This window comes from Camelus ferus, chromosome 29, assembly GCF_009834535.1.
Source record: "Camelus ferus isolate YT-003-E chromosome 29, BCGSAC_Cfer_1.0, whole genome shotgun sequence".
NCBI classification, from domain to species: Eukaryota; Metazoa; Chordata; class Mammalia; order Artiodactyla; family Camelidae; genus Camelus; species Camelus ferus.
In genome coordinates, this window is record NC_045724.1 from 640,782 (window position 1) to 657,991 (window position 17,210).

The following is a 17,210-nucleotide window of genomic DNA, read 5'->3' on the forward strand; positions in this document are numbered from 1 at the left end:
AAAGGTCTCAGAACTCCTGACCTGGCTCTGGAGTTGACACTCCACACCTCCAATCCGCTGCAGGAAACTTCTGCTTGTATATCTCTGACATCTCAAATTCAATACATCTGAAACTGAAACCATCTTGCCCTGCCTATCTTCGCTCACACCACAGTTCAGCCAGACTTAACATCTCTGAATTTCCCCTCCCTCTTCCCACTTTTCACATGCAATGAGCACCAAGTCTTGTAGGTCTCTGACATCTTCTCCCCCCACTTCCTCCACCAGGAGGCTCCAGGCTGCCTCATGCCCAGGCTGCTGACAGCCTCCCAAACACAGATCCCCCAGTCCCCTCCAGGACACTGCTTCTGTCCCACCCCTCCCACATTCATTAAGGCTCTAGGCTCTTCACTGCCTAGAGCATAAAGCTAAACAACAGGTGAGACCCTGAGGATCCTCTGCAAATTCCCTGAGCTCCACCTCCTGTCTTCCCTCTGACCCCTCCTGGACAGGAAACACCAGCTCTCTCCTGCCACTGTCCTGGCCCAGTCGGTGTCACCTGAATGCACCCTGAACTCGCCAACCAAAGTGCTCACGTCTGTCTCAGCTCATCTTGTTCCCCACCTCCAACTCACACAACCCAACACTGAAAACATGACTGATCTTTTCACAAATAGCCTAAAACTTCCCCTTCCAGAAAGCCTCCCTGAATGACCCCACACCCATCCCAAAGCCAGCCCCCCCTCCCTGAACTCTCATTGTTTCCCTCTCTATTCATTTGGAAATTACCATTTGCAAGCTTGTGTTGTTTTCGTTTTTGTTTTTTTTTTAACTTACCTTTCCCAACTGTCTAAATTATAAGAGTATTAAAATCAAGAGCTCTCTAAAACTTTTTTCCCCCTGACTAGATCACTGGTTTATTATAAAAGGATATTGAGCTGAAGGGAAGAGATGCTTAGGGCAAACAAGGTATGAGGAAGGGGAACACAGCTCACACGCCCTCTCTGAGCACAACCCTGTCCCCAAATCTCCACAGACACACCAACACAGAAACTGTAAACATTCTCTCCATTGATTCAATAAGCAGTGATCCCTCCTTTCTTTAAACTAGGGGTCAGCAAGCTATGCCAGGCAAGGAGGCTGAATCCAGTCTCTTTGTAAAGAAGGTTTGTTGAGAACCAGTCACCCTGACTTGGCTACCAAGCTGCAGGGGCTGCTTCACCCAACAGTGCCAGAGATGCACAGTGGTGACCTAGACCAATGGCCCACAGAGCTAAAAATACTTACATCTTGCCCTTTGCAGGAAAAGTTGGCCAACACCTGTTTTAAATCCCTATAGGAATGTACTCATGATGCGGATCTTTTCCTGCCCTGAGTCACACTTGTGTGTCTATTTTCCCATCACTGTCACAAACACTGTGACTCCAGGGGAGGGACTGGGTCCCTCTTAGGTCTCAGAGCCCCGCCCAGCAGCACGCCCTGCTCACAGTCAGAATTCACTCGGGTAATAAATGGTAATTCAATATTCTCTCAATAAGTGAGAGATGTGCTGATCATTTTTAATGCTACATCTTTGCTAGAAGTAAAATTAGTCATTATAAAAATCAAATTGAAATTTAAAATTTTTGACTAGCATCTAATTCCTTTACAAAACTTCATAGTTGTAATCCAAATCTAACTTTAACTGCTTATTAAATATATTTTGAGGAAAATTTTTTTGGAAACTACTTTTTGGATAAAGTAGATAAGGGTCATTTGGAAACAATTCCACATGCCTCATGTATCTAAAGAGGGAAAGTTATCTACTTTGTGCTTAAACTTTTTGAAAAGCACTGAAAATACCATTTCCCATTCTGTTTCACCAAACTAAACTTACTGCTTTAGACCATTAAGAAATACACCAACTCACAGTGGCTGTGAAGTTGAGATGGCTTCAAGACCGCAGCATAATCAAAAAATTCAATGATGTAATCATGTTGCTTGAAAAATACATTGGAGCTCGCATTTCTTGAGATACCTGTTTGGGAAATTGCATATTTTAGAAACTAAAATGCTTTACAAACAACAACTCCTATCCACCAAATCTCCCCATCTGTGCTACTTCCCAAACTGGTTAGGATATCAAGACACAGGAGCCTCTCTGGCTTGGGCACTAAGAGGACCATCAGGTCTATTCTGTCCTCTGTGGGTCCCTTCTGAGCACCACTACTGACCCCCATCAATGACATGTGCCCCACACATTCAGGCCACTGACACAATCATCCTTTCGCTCTTTCAGGGATTGGTGAAACCTATTAAAATAGCAACAGAAAGATCCAAGGAATTAGCCTTTATTCTATTACTAAAAGAGAAAATTGGCTAGGAACCAGTGAGATTTCAGAAGATGTTATATAAAAAAGGAAAAGAGGATGGTTAGTCAGCTGAAAATGTACCCTTTCCATGTGGTTTTCAGGTTGGAAAAAAAAAAACTTATAAATACCTATCACACTGAAGTGTGATTCTGTGGCTGAAGTACAGAATTCCAAAGAAAGTAAAGTCTCCCCTTCATTATGAACACATTCTGCAAGTTAGACTAATAGTCATGGCAACATCAGCATTAAACAGCATCCTTAGGCAGCGACGGCCTCACAGGAACGTGCCAGCTACCATGGGGAAGATGATGGAGCAGCAGCACACAATTGTCTCTACCTGCACTTTTCCATGTCTGCAGACCTGTGAATGATTCTGTCACCGTGGCTAAAATTTCTACTGGCCCAGGAGAAGACGGATACACGTGTTCAAGAGGCTCATCCAAAAAATCCATGACCGTTTTCATCTCTTCTTCATTGAAAGAGAAGTTTGCAGATCCATTTATCTGTTTGGTTAAAAAAATTTCAATTGCATTCTTCACTTTAGCAATTCAGATCTGAGAGATAAAACTCAACCTAAGTCACAACAATACAATGGCTCTGTTTCCATTTTCATTATTTTAACAAATGCGTACATTCTCACTTGTCTGATGCTAGAAAGATCTTGAGCTTCTTACACTCAACTTTTCTTAATTCACTACCAAGTCTTTTTTTTCTAGAAAAAGTATACTTCTAGTTTTTCCCCGATTACAAGTTGCAAGACATTCTCGAGTTACCTTAAATGTTTTTGTAATATTTTTTTCACACCCCAAAAGGATAAAGGTTAAAATGTAAGTGTGACATCTCCTTTCACTGGCTTCCTATATGTATACCTGGAAAATGATAAATGGGGCTTAACATGAAATTATATTAAAAACATACTCTTATTACACATTTTTTAAACTGAAAGCAGGGTCAGGAATGTCCTTAATAAATGGCAATCCTTGAAATTAAGTCTCCAAAATGGGAAGATTCTCAATTGCAATATCTCAAAACAGTTCATAACCCACGCTTGACCCAGCCTCTAGAGAGCCCAGAGAAAATCTGATCATAACTAGAAGTGACAGTTTCTTGTTGAAAGATTTTTAAAAGATTATGAAAATCTTTTCTTTCTAGACAACTGGATTGGCCCATTAAGTGCATGCCCAGGAGACTTTGAAGCTTTTGAATGTTTTTTTAATTGAAGTGCAGTTGATTTGCAATGTTGTGCTAATTTCTAGTGTACGGCATAATGATTCACTTACACACATATATATATTTCTTTTCATATTCTTTTTCATTATAGGTTACTACAAGGTATTGAATATATATAGTTCCCTGTGCTATACATTAGGATATTGCTGTTTATCTGTTTTATATACAGTAGTTAATATCTGCAAATCCCAAACTCCCAATTTATCCCTTCCCACCCCCTTTCCCCTCTGGTAACCACAAGTTTGTTTTCTATGTCTGTTAGTCAAAAAGTTGTAAATGTTCTGAAACTGCATTCACCATGGCCACTGCTGCATGTTCCAACATTAACCAGCTGGATTTATTAGACCAAACATGCCAGGGCACCAAACGTGCTAATGGCTATTAAAAATTCACTTTTTGCAGAAAAACTTTAAAAAAGTCATTTTTTTAAGTCTATAGTACCAACATTAACTCCTTGAATCAAATCTCATCTCTGCTGCTTTGCATTCCAGGTATTAGCTTTATCCTTTCTCATGATGGGGCCGTCTTTTTGTGTGAAGGAGAGACAATCTTTGGCAAACTATTTTACTGTCAGAAAGCCTTTTCTCAATGCATTTCCTGGGATCCTTCCATCTCTATTGTGAAATGCTAAGCCAAACGTGGAAGTTGTCTTTACTTTGTGCTCTATAAATCTGACAGTAAACTCCTGCTTCCTGAATCCATTAGTTGAACACAGAAACAGCACCCCCACATCTGGATCAACTCAACTCAAAAACCAATGGTAAAATACAGCATATTCTGAATTAAAAAGAAGAAGACAATCCAGCTTCAAACATACCACCCTTCCAAGTAAAAACAGTAAAGTTAGCAGAAACCCTGGTTAGCAACTTCAGCATCAAATTCATTCATTCAAGAGTCCTCAAAACCTAACTGCCTGTATCTTGTCAAAGGTTAAACAAATGCATAACTAGAACACCAGAACACTATACTTTAACTTATATCACATGATACTGTACTTGAGAGCTTGAAAAACCTATACATAATTTAAAGTATTCTCAGGCAAAAATATTTTTAATTTTCATTAAATGTGAAGCAGATTTTGCTTTCCAAGCCCCAAGCTGGTTATACTAATCAAGAAACAAGGACACTGACCATTATGGTCCTAAATAGAATCTGGAAATTTGGGGGATAAACTAATCATTCAGAAAATAATAGCTCAACAACCTTTAAAAAAGCAAATCAAAGCTATTCTGGGATAGTTTCATTAACACAACAAGGATTTTTTTTATTTTTTCAAAAAACAACCACATCACAATAGGTTTACAAAATAATACCTAAAAAACTTGAACTTATCATTATAATTCATGTTTCTCCTCACCTTTTTTTTGCCATGTCATTTGCAGGATGCAAATGTCTCAGTTCATCAAATAATAAATACATTTAAATAAACCTTAAATTAACTAATTTTTTAAAATTCTGCTGTCCACAGGAGATATGTAAGTAACTAGATGTATGCCACATTATTTTCTTGACAATCCTTTTAACCTACTATGATGAAGGGAAAGAATCCATTATTTAATGAGCTGAGAGTTGTGAGCAGATGTTCACATCAGAGCTAATAAACAAATGTAGGTTTTTATTCATCTCAGCTAAAGATTTCAGAATTAAAAGGACAGTGGTAACCTTTTCTGGGAAATTGCCAGTAACCCTCTGCATATTAACTATGCCTTGATGGGACAGATGGACACCAGCAAAACAGTGACCTAAATTGTTTATCATCCACTCAGAGAGGTGACTGTAACAGCTAATATGAAGTAAATATTTAAAAATTGTATCTATAACTTAATAACAGCCATCCAGGTGGTAAGACAACAGAACTCATCTTTTCAAGTACATCCAGGGAACAACTGGAGTTCAAGTCCTACTCCTCACCCCCTAATTCAGTGACAAGACCAAAACTATTGCCCATACAACTTATTGTGCTTCACTCAAAGTAGCAGGATTTTGACTGGTGATGAAGGCCTTTGTTGTGATACATACAGCTCAAAACTGAACTCAGGCATCATATTGCTTATCCATTCATCTTTTCAATAAGCATTCACTGGAAGCCTACTCCATGCCTGGCACTATACTAGGTACCAACTTGCAGCAGCAACCATGACACACACCCACCCTCAAAGAGGTGGACTAGCTGTGTGTGCTTAGTGCTATGAAAGGCACAGGATAGAAGGGGTTAAGGGCAAGTAGCCAGGCCTTGAAATTGCCTTTGCCAAGGCCCCTTCAGAAAAAGCACTTTGCATTCTTGGAAGCACAGGTAAAATTTGGGAGGAGAGTTTGGGAGGGTAGAGAAGGGGCTGGGAGAGATGTTTCAAAAGACATGAAATAAGAAAAGAACTCTGAAAGATATACTAAAAGTTCTGAACTTCACTCTCAGAGCAATGGTCTGAAAATGTTCATGCAAAAGAGCCATAAAATTAGATTGGCCTTTTAGTCAAAGAAGAAAAGAAAGAGAGGGGTCGAGGACAAGGACGAGGAGAAAAAAAAAGAAGAAAAAGAGGAAACAAGTCTGGATGCAAAGCAGAGAAAAGATTGAATAGGGTGAAAATGGAGCCAGGAAGAACTTTTAAGAAATCACAACAGCAGTCGAGGAGAGAAAGCTGACATTGGCCTGAATCAAGGAAGTGACAGTGGAGAAAAGAGGATGGAATTGAGAGATATTAAGGAGACAAAGCTGGACGGGATGCTTGCCTGTGCTGGGTGTCGGTTTGCTCTATAGGGGTTGAGGGAGTCGGGTGAGTACAGCTGACTTGGGCAGCTAAAGAGATGGTGGTGCAGGCCGCCAAGAGAGGGATGCAGAGGAAACCAGGTCTGGGGGAAGATGACTGTTTAAAGTCTCTGTGGGAAGTCCAGTGGGTGACGTCCAGTGGGCAGCGAGACATGAGGATCCAATGGGCAAGCTAGAAATGTGGGCTAGTGATATGGAGTCAGGTTTCATCAAATTATATATACAGTAGCAGATTCCCTAGCCACAAAGAAGAAAACTTGGAGACATGTTTAAAAAAAAAAAAAGAAAAGAAAAGGAAAGAAAAAGAGAAGAGAGCTAGAGGTGGAGCTCTAAGGAACAAGAACATTTACAATATGGACAGAAAGGAGTTGCTTGCAAAGATTCTTAAAGGAGTGGCCAAAGCAAAAGAAGGAAAATCAGGAGGAAAGTGGGAGAGGACAGCAATGTCCGATGCTGCAGAGGGGGCAAAAGCTGTAAAAGCCCAAGAAAGGCCCCCACAAGATTAGGCAAGAAGGAGGGCTTTGTGCCCTGGGGACAGCAGTTTTGTTTCAATGGCATGATGAGGGGAAAAGGCAGAACGAGGCAGGGCTAAAGATGGAAGAGATGTGAAGAAGTAGAAAATGCAGCTGCAACTCTGGGAGGAGGGGAGAGACAGGGCAGCGGCTGAAGGAGGCATGAAGATCAAGGAGGGTTGCTTCCTTTAATGATAGAAATGTTGAAACACAGTGAAGCCACCCCCAAAGAGCAAAAGGTTAAAAATATCAAATGGAAGCAGCGGAGACACAGGTGAGAGGGAAAGTGGGACTAGGATTCTCCGGACAAGAGACTAAAGCCAAGACCCAAGTGGAAGGATCAGCCTGAAGGGAGGTTAGACACGCTTTCCTTAGACAGACACAAGGCAGTGATGGCCACTGTCATCAGCATCACCTCCATCTTCTCCAGGACGCAGGATTTACAGAATAGGTCTGTGCTGATTCCTAGAGGCTGACAAAAGACCTTGCTAGTGAAAAGATTTCCTGAACCTGTTCTCAAGTTGTAAATTATATCTGCAATCTGAATAAAAGCAAACCCTCCTGAAACTTACTGGTAGGCTCAGAACTCATGAAAGCTGGGGTGGAGGAGGAATGTTTAACCACAGGCCTCTGGGGAAAAGTCCTCGGCTGTGTCGTGTCAGGAGTGACTCACCTAAATACACACACAAGATCTCGCTGCCCTGGGACAGAATCACCTTACTTTGCCACCACTGTGGACGTTATCCCGGTGCAACTGAAGCCTAAAGGAAGGAGCTTTGATAGGAAGGAAGTACTGGGAATGGACTACAGGTCGACCCCGTTGTACTGTGCTTTGCTTTATTGCACTTCACAGACACTTGAGTTTTTTAATCAGTTGAAGATTTGTGGCAACCCTGCAAGGAGGAAGTCTATCAGCATTTGCTTACTTTGCATCTTTGTGATACGTTTTGGTAATTCTCACAATATTTCAAGCTTTTTCATTATTATTATATCTGTTATGGTGATTTGTGATCAGCAAACTTTGGTGTTGCTACTACAAAAAAAATTATGACTCAAACACTCAGAGGATGTTTAGCATTTTTTAGCAATAAAGTGTTTTTTAATCAAGGAAGGGACATTGGGTTTTTTTTTTAGACATAATGCTACTGCACACTGAATAGACCACAGTACAGTATACACATAATTTCTACAAGCCCTGGGAAATGAAAAAACTTCATGTGACTCACTTTACTGTGATATTTGCTTTACCGTGGTGGTCTGGAACTCAACCCACGATCTCCAAGGTAGGTTGCATTATCAGAAACTAGCAAGATCTGAGAAATTTAAATGGCAACAAAGAAACTCACTATCTACAGCTGACAAACCAAACACTAAGATGGTCTTCCTGATAAGTCGATTTCACTAAGCTGAAGACCCTAAACACTTAAACACTAATCTAGGTGTTTAGGGGAAGTATTTTATAGATGTGATCAAGCCATACTCAGTAGACTTAAGTCAGGGGGATGATCCTAGATGATCTGACTGACCTGACTGCATCAGTTGAAAGGCCCTAAAAGCGGAGCTGAGACTTCCCTGAACAGGAAGAAACTCTGCTCGTAAACAGTAATATCAGTACCTGATTGTCCCAGCCCGCCTTTCCTGACGACCTGCCCTGCAGATTTTGGACTTGTTAGCCCTCACAATCAAGTCAATTTCTCGCATTAAAGCTCTTAATACATATCTCCTGCTGATTCTACTTCTCTGCTTGAAACTTGACAGATACACATACTAAGGAAAATGATACAAATACAATGTGTTGAGCACTAAAGAAATGCCAGGGGGCCATCACAGTTGCCAAGTCATTCTCAGCCAACAGTATCTCAAAGTATCCCCACAAATGGAAATCAGGATGAAACTACAAGGGTTCCCTGGGCTGGTGGGAGGAAGCTGCCTATGCTGAGGCTGCAGGGGATCCATACCCCCTGAAATTTAGTATGTAACAAATTTCCTAGAGAGCTACCAGAATTTAAGGATCACCATTTTAACTGGTTGTATTAAATCCCTGGCCCACTCCAATAACTAAAACAGAAGAAAAGAAGGTATCCACTTTCAGCATTATCCATGCGGACATTGATGGTTTATATGGCTTTGCAGTCACTAAGTTTTATACATGTTAGCCAAAGAACTCAAAATAAAACACAGACAGAATGCTTAACCTTCAGCTAAGATCAAGGGCAGGATAATAATTATGTGGGGGGAAAAAGGCATTTATGTGTTTCTAAACCATAAATCTAGCCACAGTACCCAAATTCACATTGACAGTAACCTCTTATTTGAATTAACTTGGTATACAAATCGTAGACATGTTTTTGCCTTTGTGTCACAGGGGTTTCACATTTTTTTTTTTGCTAAATAGAATCTAAAGCAGGCATCTTCAAATGTCCTGGTGTGTGGACTGTTTCTACCAGGAGATGTATTGCCCACCACTGGCCACTGCCACACACCCTCACCAGGAGAGGAATATTGTGATGAGACAGTGGTGGGATGGGGTCCAGTTTTTACCAGCTATTACAAATAAAGTCTGAAACTAAATAAATTTCAGAAACCAAAGCACTGATAATGATACATTAAAAATGTAACACTATATACAATAGTCAAGAAATGGAAGCAGCCTAAATGTCCAATGACAGATGACTGAATAAAGAAGTTGTGGTATATTTATACAATGGAATATTACTCAGTGATAAAAGAAAAGAATAAAATAATGGCAGATGCAGCAACATGGATGGATCTGGGGATTGTCATTCCAAATAAAGTAAGCCAGAAAGAGAAAGAAAAATACCATATGATATCACTCATATATGAAGTCTAAAAAAAGAAAGAAAAGAAAGAGGACACTAATGAGCTCATCTACAAAACAGAAACAGACTTGCAAACATAGTAAACAATCTTATGGTTACCAGGGGAAAGGAGGTGGGAAGGGACAAATTTGGGAGTCTGAGATTTGCAAATGTTAACCACTATATATAAAAATAGATTTTAAAAATTGTTTCTATATAGCACAGGGAACTATAGTCAATATCTTGTAATAACCTTTAATGAAAAAGAATATGAAAATGAATATACATATATATACACACATATGTATATATGCATGACTGGGACATTATGCTGTAAACCAGAAATGACACACTGTTAACTGCCTATACTTCAATTAAAAAATAAAATAAACACCACAAGGCATACCCTTCCTTGGGAGGGAAAAGCAAGCACCTCTCCAAAGGGGCTGCAGAGGGCACCAGGGAGCGTGGTGAGGTCTGCTGGGACCCAGGGCAAGACCTTCTCTGGTTGGGAAGAAGGGGAGGGCCAGATGAGAAGGAAAGGTCCCCTCAGAGATGTGGGTCCGCCCCCAGCCTGCAGGCTGCTCTCCTGAGGAGGCTTAGCCACCCAGGCCAACTCCAGCCCACTGACAGGTACACGAGGATGGGCTCGAGTCCTAAGTGTTGCCCCAGCCAGGTCCTTCCAAACCCCAAAGGATGGGGAGGGGCAAAAAAATTAATTTTTTATAAATGCTAAAAGAAATCAATCCTGGATTTGAGGACAACCCCACTCTGTTTGGAGAACCACTGATCTGAAACTCTGAGAGTGCTTTTCACCTCAGCAAAACAAAATGCTCTGCTGTTCGAGCCAGTGGATCAAAACCATGAAAGGGACTACACATCGGGGTGGGCTGGAAGTCTCTGTGTAAGGATGCTGAAATGGATGATGAATGTGGATTATTTACTCATCATCTACCTGTAATAAAGCAACAACACTCCTCCCTGAAGATTCAACCTCCATTATTGACAGGGAACAATTAGCATCTAAGAAGTAAATTGCCTTAATCCATGTCAGCTGAATGACGAATAAAGCTACAACTTTCTTTTTAACCTGACACCATCTATACTGTAAATCTTTTGATGACTCTTGGAAAGACACTAGCCTTTTAGGACTGGAGCAGCTTTAGAGCAGAGAAATGAGTGCAAAGATCTACCTAATAATTATAAATATTTGTTTCCCATCCATTGGGGAATTTTAATAAGTGAAACAAGACATTGTGCTAATGTTCTGGAGTAAATAATGAGCTCTTTGTCATTCAGTTTTGTAACAGTTTCTAGTCATAAAAAGAAATAGGATACTTACTTTGCTGTGATGGTACCATTTAAACTCTCAGCATTTAAAGAATAATATAATGGTATCTCCAAAGCAACTTCAAACTTTGGTAACACTAGAAAAGAAAAGCAAGGCTATTTTAAACAATCTATTTTCCTATCATTTTCAGCTTAGCAAACTAGAGACTAGAATTGTTCTAAAGCAGTTTATAATTGCGACTGTTTGAACTTAGGCTTTTTAGGCTCCAAATACATGTTAACACATAGACGGAAAGCACTTCATCCCACTCAAAATCAAAAGCCCTACAAGGCTGGTGACTAGACAGTGACAGTAGGGGCCAGTTGCTGTGGACATTTGTGTCAGTGGAAGCTTCCCACTGATAGAACCTAAACTGTGCCCATAACTCTAGATGCAAAACCATCTGAGAGCTGAAAGACAAGGCTTTTTTTAAAAAAACACCTTTATTATAGATGCACAGTAAACCACATATTTCAGATGTTCAGTTTGATACATTTTGATGGATGTATATACCAATGAAGCCACCACCACAATCAAGATAGCTAACATTTCCATCACTCCCCAAGAGGTCCAAATTTCAAATTCCCAAGTTATCCCTTCCCACCCCTGTTACTCCCTGGTAACTATAAGTTTCAATTGTCACCCATTAGTGTGGACTTACTGCTTGTTAAAATACTTCCACATCACTTGGTAAAGAGCCGCTTCTGAGTGGCCCCTTCCCTAACTTTTCTCCAATTTGGTTACTAAAAGCATGTCCTGAGGCCCCCAAACTCTCCTTCTTCTGCATGGGAACAAATTTGCAGTCACAGAGAATCCCTGTCCTCTGAGACTATCAAAGGTCAATCTGGTGACAATCTAACACAATGATAAATGTAGGTTGTTGTTTACAACAATAATAATATGATATTGTTGCTCTGGAACACAGCCCAGGTGCAAACTTAGTAATGTATAATGGGAATCCTACTTTCTTCTCAGCTGGAAAGGAAGCCACCGCAGAGATTCTGATAACCCCGTGCGGCTGGTCCAAAATGCCCAATAAGGTCAGGGAGGGGGCAAACACATGTGACATTTCATACCAAAATCAGGAACAAGAAGGCCCAAGATAGTCCAGATGGTAGCAATAAGGAGGAGGTTGGGTTCAGGCAGTGGCTAAAAAGGTTGACCCCCTGGAGGAATGCCCAGAGATAACCTTGAGAGCATCTGGCAGCTCAGGACCACATCCATGATTTCTAGCCCATCGACAGTCCAAGTTCAACCAGACACTATGGGACACTTAACAAGGGCAGGCAACAGCTCCTCAGTGTCAGCGCATCTTGCAGGAACACCCAGCGTAACACCAAATCATGCAGAGGTAAGAGGACAGACTGATAAGGAAGAAACTGTAAAGCCTCTTGATTCGAGAACTTTCTGAAGGGGTTGCTCTCAAACTTGGGTGTGCAGTAGAATGAGCAAGATCCTGAATCTGTGAAGTCAGCAGCCTTAAAGTGGACACCTTTTCTTTATGGCTTAATAAGATCCTCAGATGCTCGGGACACAGACCAAATTTAAGTCACCTCAGCAAGTACTCCCAGAAGGTGGAAGAGCCTAATTTCCCAACATGAGGCCCTTTTAAACTGGAATATTTTCACTGTATCTAAAAAAACTATTCTCTTCACTGAATTTGCATGCTTTTATTAAGGTTAAATATGAACCTGATATAATTATTTAACAGGAAAATTACCAACAGAAAGAAATAACCAACTTTGGAGTATTAAACATGATTTGTGAATTTAAAGCTTTTGTAAACTTGAGTTTTATTAAACTTCTCTATTTAAACTTGTTATAAATACAAGGAAAACCTGTAAATAATCTGGACATGTTGAGAAATAAATGCTTAAATATAATTAGCAGTACTTCTAGTCTGTAATCTGAAATGTAACACATAACTGAAATCTTTCTTAAATGTAACTCCTTATATTGATATAATTAGATAACTATATATATGTAATTAAGTTATAAATAAGAACATATATTTAATCAAATCTTCAAAGCTATTTTTTTAAGGAGAAAGAGGAAGAGGAGGGACTTAGATACCAACCTGGTGCACACATTCAAATCCAAGTGATTGATATCATCTTCATTATCTTTTATAGCAACATCTAAATCAAAGGCTTCTTGATCTTGGATTGATTTTTGGACTCTAGAAGATCCAGACTCTTTCAAATTATAAATAATATTAAGCTGCAATAAATAACAAATTAGTATAAATAATAAACTAGTAGCAATAAACTGCCTTTATCATACATTCTAAATATTAGGTAATGATTCTCTTCGGGACAAACCCAACTAAATTTGTAATCTTCAACCTAGAAAAAATTAGTTTTACTAACTATCATAATCAACAAATATAATTATGAACGTTTATAAATAATGATTTTTTAAACTGAGAAATGTTGTTACATAACATTCCAAGTATGCTAGACCATCGTGAATGATATTGATGGTTTTTGCTTTTTCAAAGAATGTAAAACATTCCCTTGAGGGTAAAAATGAAACTACTGCCAACTTTCTTGAAAGCATCCACTAATTTCTAAGTTCTCCTGCCCAACTGGAGTCATTTTTCACAAACTGGAACCTTACAAACTATCAGTAAGATAAATCAACATGTCTTCATCCAAGATCCTTGGTTGAACAGAAACTTGTTCAACTGCTAAGGATTCTTTTTGATCATAAACTGCTTTCCAAAGATGATGAAATACATGATGGATTTCAAGTCAACTGGGTCTTTTTCAGCAACACCAATTTGAATGGTGCTGTGGGGACATGTGGGGCAGTGTGAGGGCCAGTGTTTTTCTCAAAGAGATCCTAAGATCAGAAGCTTGGGAGTGTACTCAAAATTCCCTAGGCCTGCCTCATGCCAAGTTGAATCGGAATCTATTTAAATTCTTTACCTCTTCCACTTTCTTTGATACCAAGATTCATAAGCCTTACTATCACTATGTAATACTGTATTTTATTTTACTTATACTTAAATCTGTCTCTTTCTCTCACACATATACCTCAGAACTCAACATTTAGCATCCACTGTGGATTTACATACTTTAAAAACCCCTCTCTCTAAGCCTTCATCTTTCAAACCTAAGAGTTCCAACTTTTGATTGTGCCTCACCTAGATCATACAATCCTTCATTCTCTTCATCATCTGGAATATCTCAGCCTGGACATTCCCCAACTTTTCCTAAACTATAATTAAAATTGTAGGATATTCTTGGAGTATTCTTGGAGTCTCTCATCAAACTGGAAAGACAGCCTCTGTGATTTTCACTGCCCCCTTTCCTGTGATGCGCAATTTTCCTTTAGAGACCAATCTCATCAGGAAATAAACACAACTATGAGGTTTGTCCTCTAGGTCACAATTAATATCCAGCTACAACTAAGTGTTAAGAGTTTATATTTGGCCCATAGTAGAGATCAACTGCTCACACAGAGAACTTCAAGAGATCTTGCAGTTTATTTCCAGTAGATTGCTTTCCATTACCCAAAAGAGGTGAACACTGACTGCAAACCTGAGTTTCTTTGCCCTCCTTTTTCCTAGAGCACTTATAAAAATATCAACTAAAGGAAATGTCAGTACCTATTCCCAGGTGACCAGCATTTTTGCAGTTTTCTTTGCTATTACGAGAAGTGCCTAGTGGTCCCACCCTTTGTCTTCTGCATGTAGGTACAGACATGGGACTGGTGAGCGTGCTGACCAGTAGGTACCATATTTACTGCAATGTCCTTCAAACTTCAAATAAAAATTGTCTGGATTCAGTCATTTATCTACATTTGGCTTATAAGGAATGAATTCCAAGCAATATGGTGGTTTAAGTATATATGATTTTTCAGTTGTATCTAAAAATAACCAATGTGTTTACTTTTGGATTTACTCTTTGCTTTGAAAGACAGCTCAGGAGTGACAGTTTTCACATGGTCTTTGTCAGTAAAGATCAACACAAATTATTCGCTCTTTCTGACCTTTTCATTGAATACTTTGAATACTGTTCCTTTTAACTGGGATTTTTCCTTGATTTTTAAAAGACATTTACTGTGTTTTGAGTATCATACAAAATAATCTTCACATTATTTGGAAGCTTCCAAATTATACCTGACTATGTGCCCTACTTTGCTAAGTGTTTCTGTTCCCCCAACTAGAACAGTTGTACTGGTTTTTGAAAATGTACCTTTTCTCTATAACAGCCTTATTTTTTAAACTTTCTCAGTAAATCTTCCAAGGTTTGTTTGGATTTTTTTCTAACTAAGCAAATGATCTTTTTCAGCACTGTTACATATTATTTTGTGTCCCATGAACATGGTTAAGTCCCTACGATTTTCATGTATTAAGTATAATAACTTCCATTCAGGATTTTACCTACTGCTTCCATTTTATTCCAGCCCAATTACACCATAAAGGGTCAATTTCTTCAGATTTCCTTCCTACACCAGAGCACTGAACACATCATGCTCTACTTGCTTTATTTACTATAATATAAAAATTTACATCAAAGGGGCACATTTCCTATCTTCAAGTCAATTACTTGTAATATGTTAACCTTTATTTTTTTAGATGAACATTAAGAAATTTTAAGTAAAATGCTACTTATCAAGTCACAGTAGAAACTCTACCAAGTGTCACAATTTCTGAGCTGTATTTTAACAAAAAAAAGTGAGATTTCCCAACAATTCACATGAATCATATTGGAAGATTTTAATTCTCACTTCAAAAAGCATATAATACTCAAGAGTAATTTCTTCCAAAGGGTTATCAAACCATATAGTTTCCATCTACTCACTAGCTAGTAATCTCTCTAACTCCTTTTATTAAAGAGAGTGATTTATCTTGCCTAAGTCATAGAAATTAATCATTAAAAATTTTACATTATCTAAGTTAAAGATTGACCAGTGCCCCAAACCAAAGAACTATTACAGCAAGTCATAGTTAACAAACAAACATAAACATAATTACATACCTGACAAATAGCAAATCCAAAACCACTTGCAGAAATATTAACTGTCATTGGCTGCACCACAGCAAGCTGAATGAAGTGGAAAAAAAGTGAGTAAGGCTAACTCTCCATATCGAGGTCCTTCCAACCAGCACAAGAGACCACCGTTACCCCTCCCTGGGAGTCTAAGAAATCGGCACTCTAAAGCTCTAAGAAGTTTACAACGCACCCTCACATGTCAAAACTGATGGGTCAACCAGATAAGGGAAGGGAAGGCCGAGGAAGGACACATTCATGCTGTGGACAGGTCTGCCCTTCTGCAGAGGCCGAAGCAAGAAAGACAAGAAACAGAAGTCATTTCCCTCCTCACGCCTCCCTCAGCATCAAAGTCCCTGGCCTTCCTGAGAATACAGTGGGGCATCATCACTGACTAGTCCAACATTTAGTCCTTCCTTGTCCTTTGCCATCACCCCTCCTCTTTAGTTTCTAGTCCTGAAGTTATCCACTACCTTCAACTTCCTACAAGGTTAACCAAGGGAATAAGTTAGGGTCTAGCATAGTCCTTTATTCCATTTGAAAGAAAGAGTTCCACTACTGGTTTCATCAATTCTCTTAAGAGGACATGTGGTGCAGCCAAAAAGAACGTGGTCTTTGATTTCGTGGGTTCAAATCCTAGTTCTGCTGTGACTAGTAACATGATCTTGAGCAAGTTACTTAAACTCTCTTAACCTTAGTTTTATCAAGTGTACCTTGGGGATAAAAGTACTTACTTCTTAGTCTCAGTTTAAGAAGTAAATGCAATAGTACATGCAAGGAAATCCAGCACAGGGCCTGCCAAGAACAGGAACTCAGCAGGTGTTTGTTCCTTTCCCAATAAGACAAGGCCCATGTTTTCTGCTTTTCCCAATCTTTCCAAAGTTCTCAAACCCTCCTCCCCTCCCCAGCTCAACATATTCAACCAAAGGACATTCCTTCCTCCAGCACAGGGCTGGGAAACAAGCCTTTGTTGTAATCAACAGAATGGAAATAAAGCTCTATTCCAGCAGAAGGAATCATCTACATAGAAATTCAGATAACCAACCACCCCTTGTCCCCACCTCTGCCGTCTGGAGGAGAAAGCGGTTCTGTGTGTCAATCAGAAACTTTACAGGACTCGGTGAGCTGGGCCCCATCACAGTCACTTAGAGGTTTGTCCTTTCTGTGTTCATTAGGGCTACAGGTTCAGACAGGGACTTCAAGGCCACAGTGGTGTCCTGTTGAG

At 39.5% G+C, this 17,210-nt stretch overlaps 1 pseudogene; it reads right to left on the minus strand.

Annotated features, from left to right (window-relative positions):
* The window catches only part of LOC116660432, a 62,915-nt pseudogene that overhangs the window by 29,559 nt on the left and 16,146 nt on the right, over positions 1-17,210 (minus strand).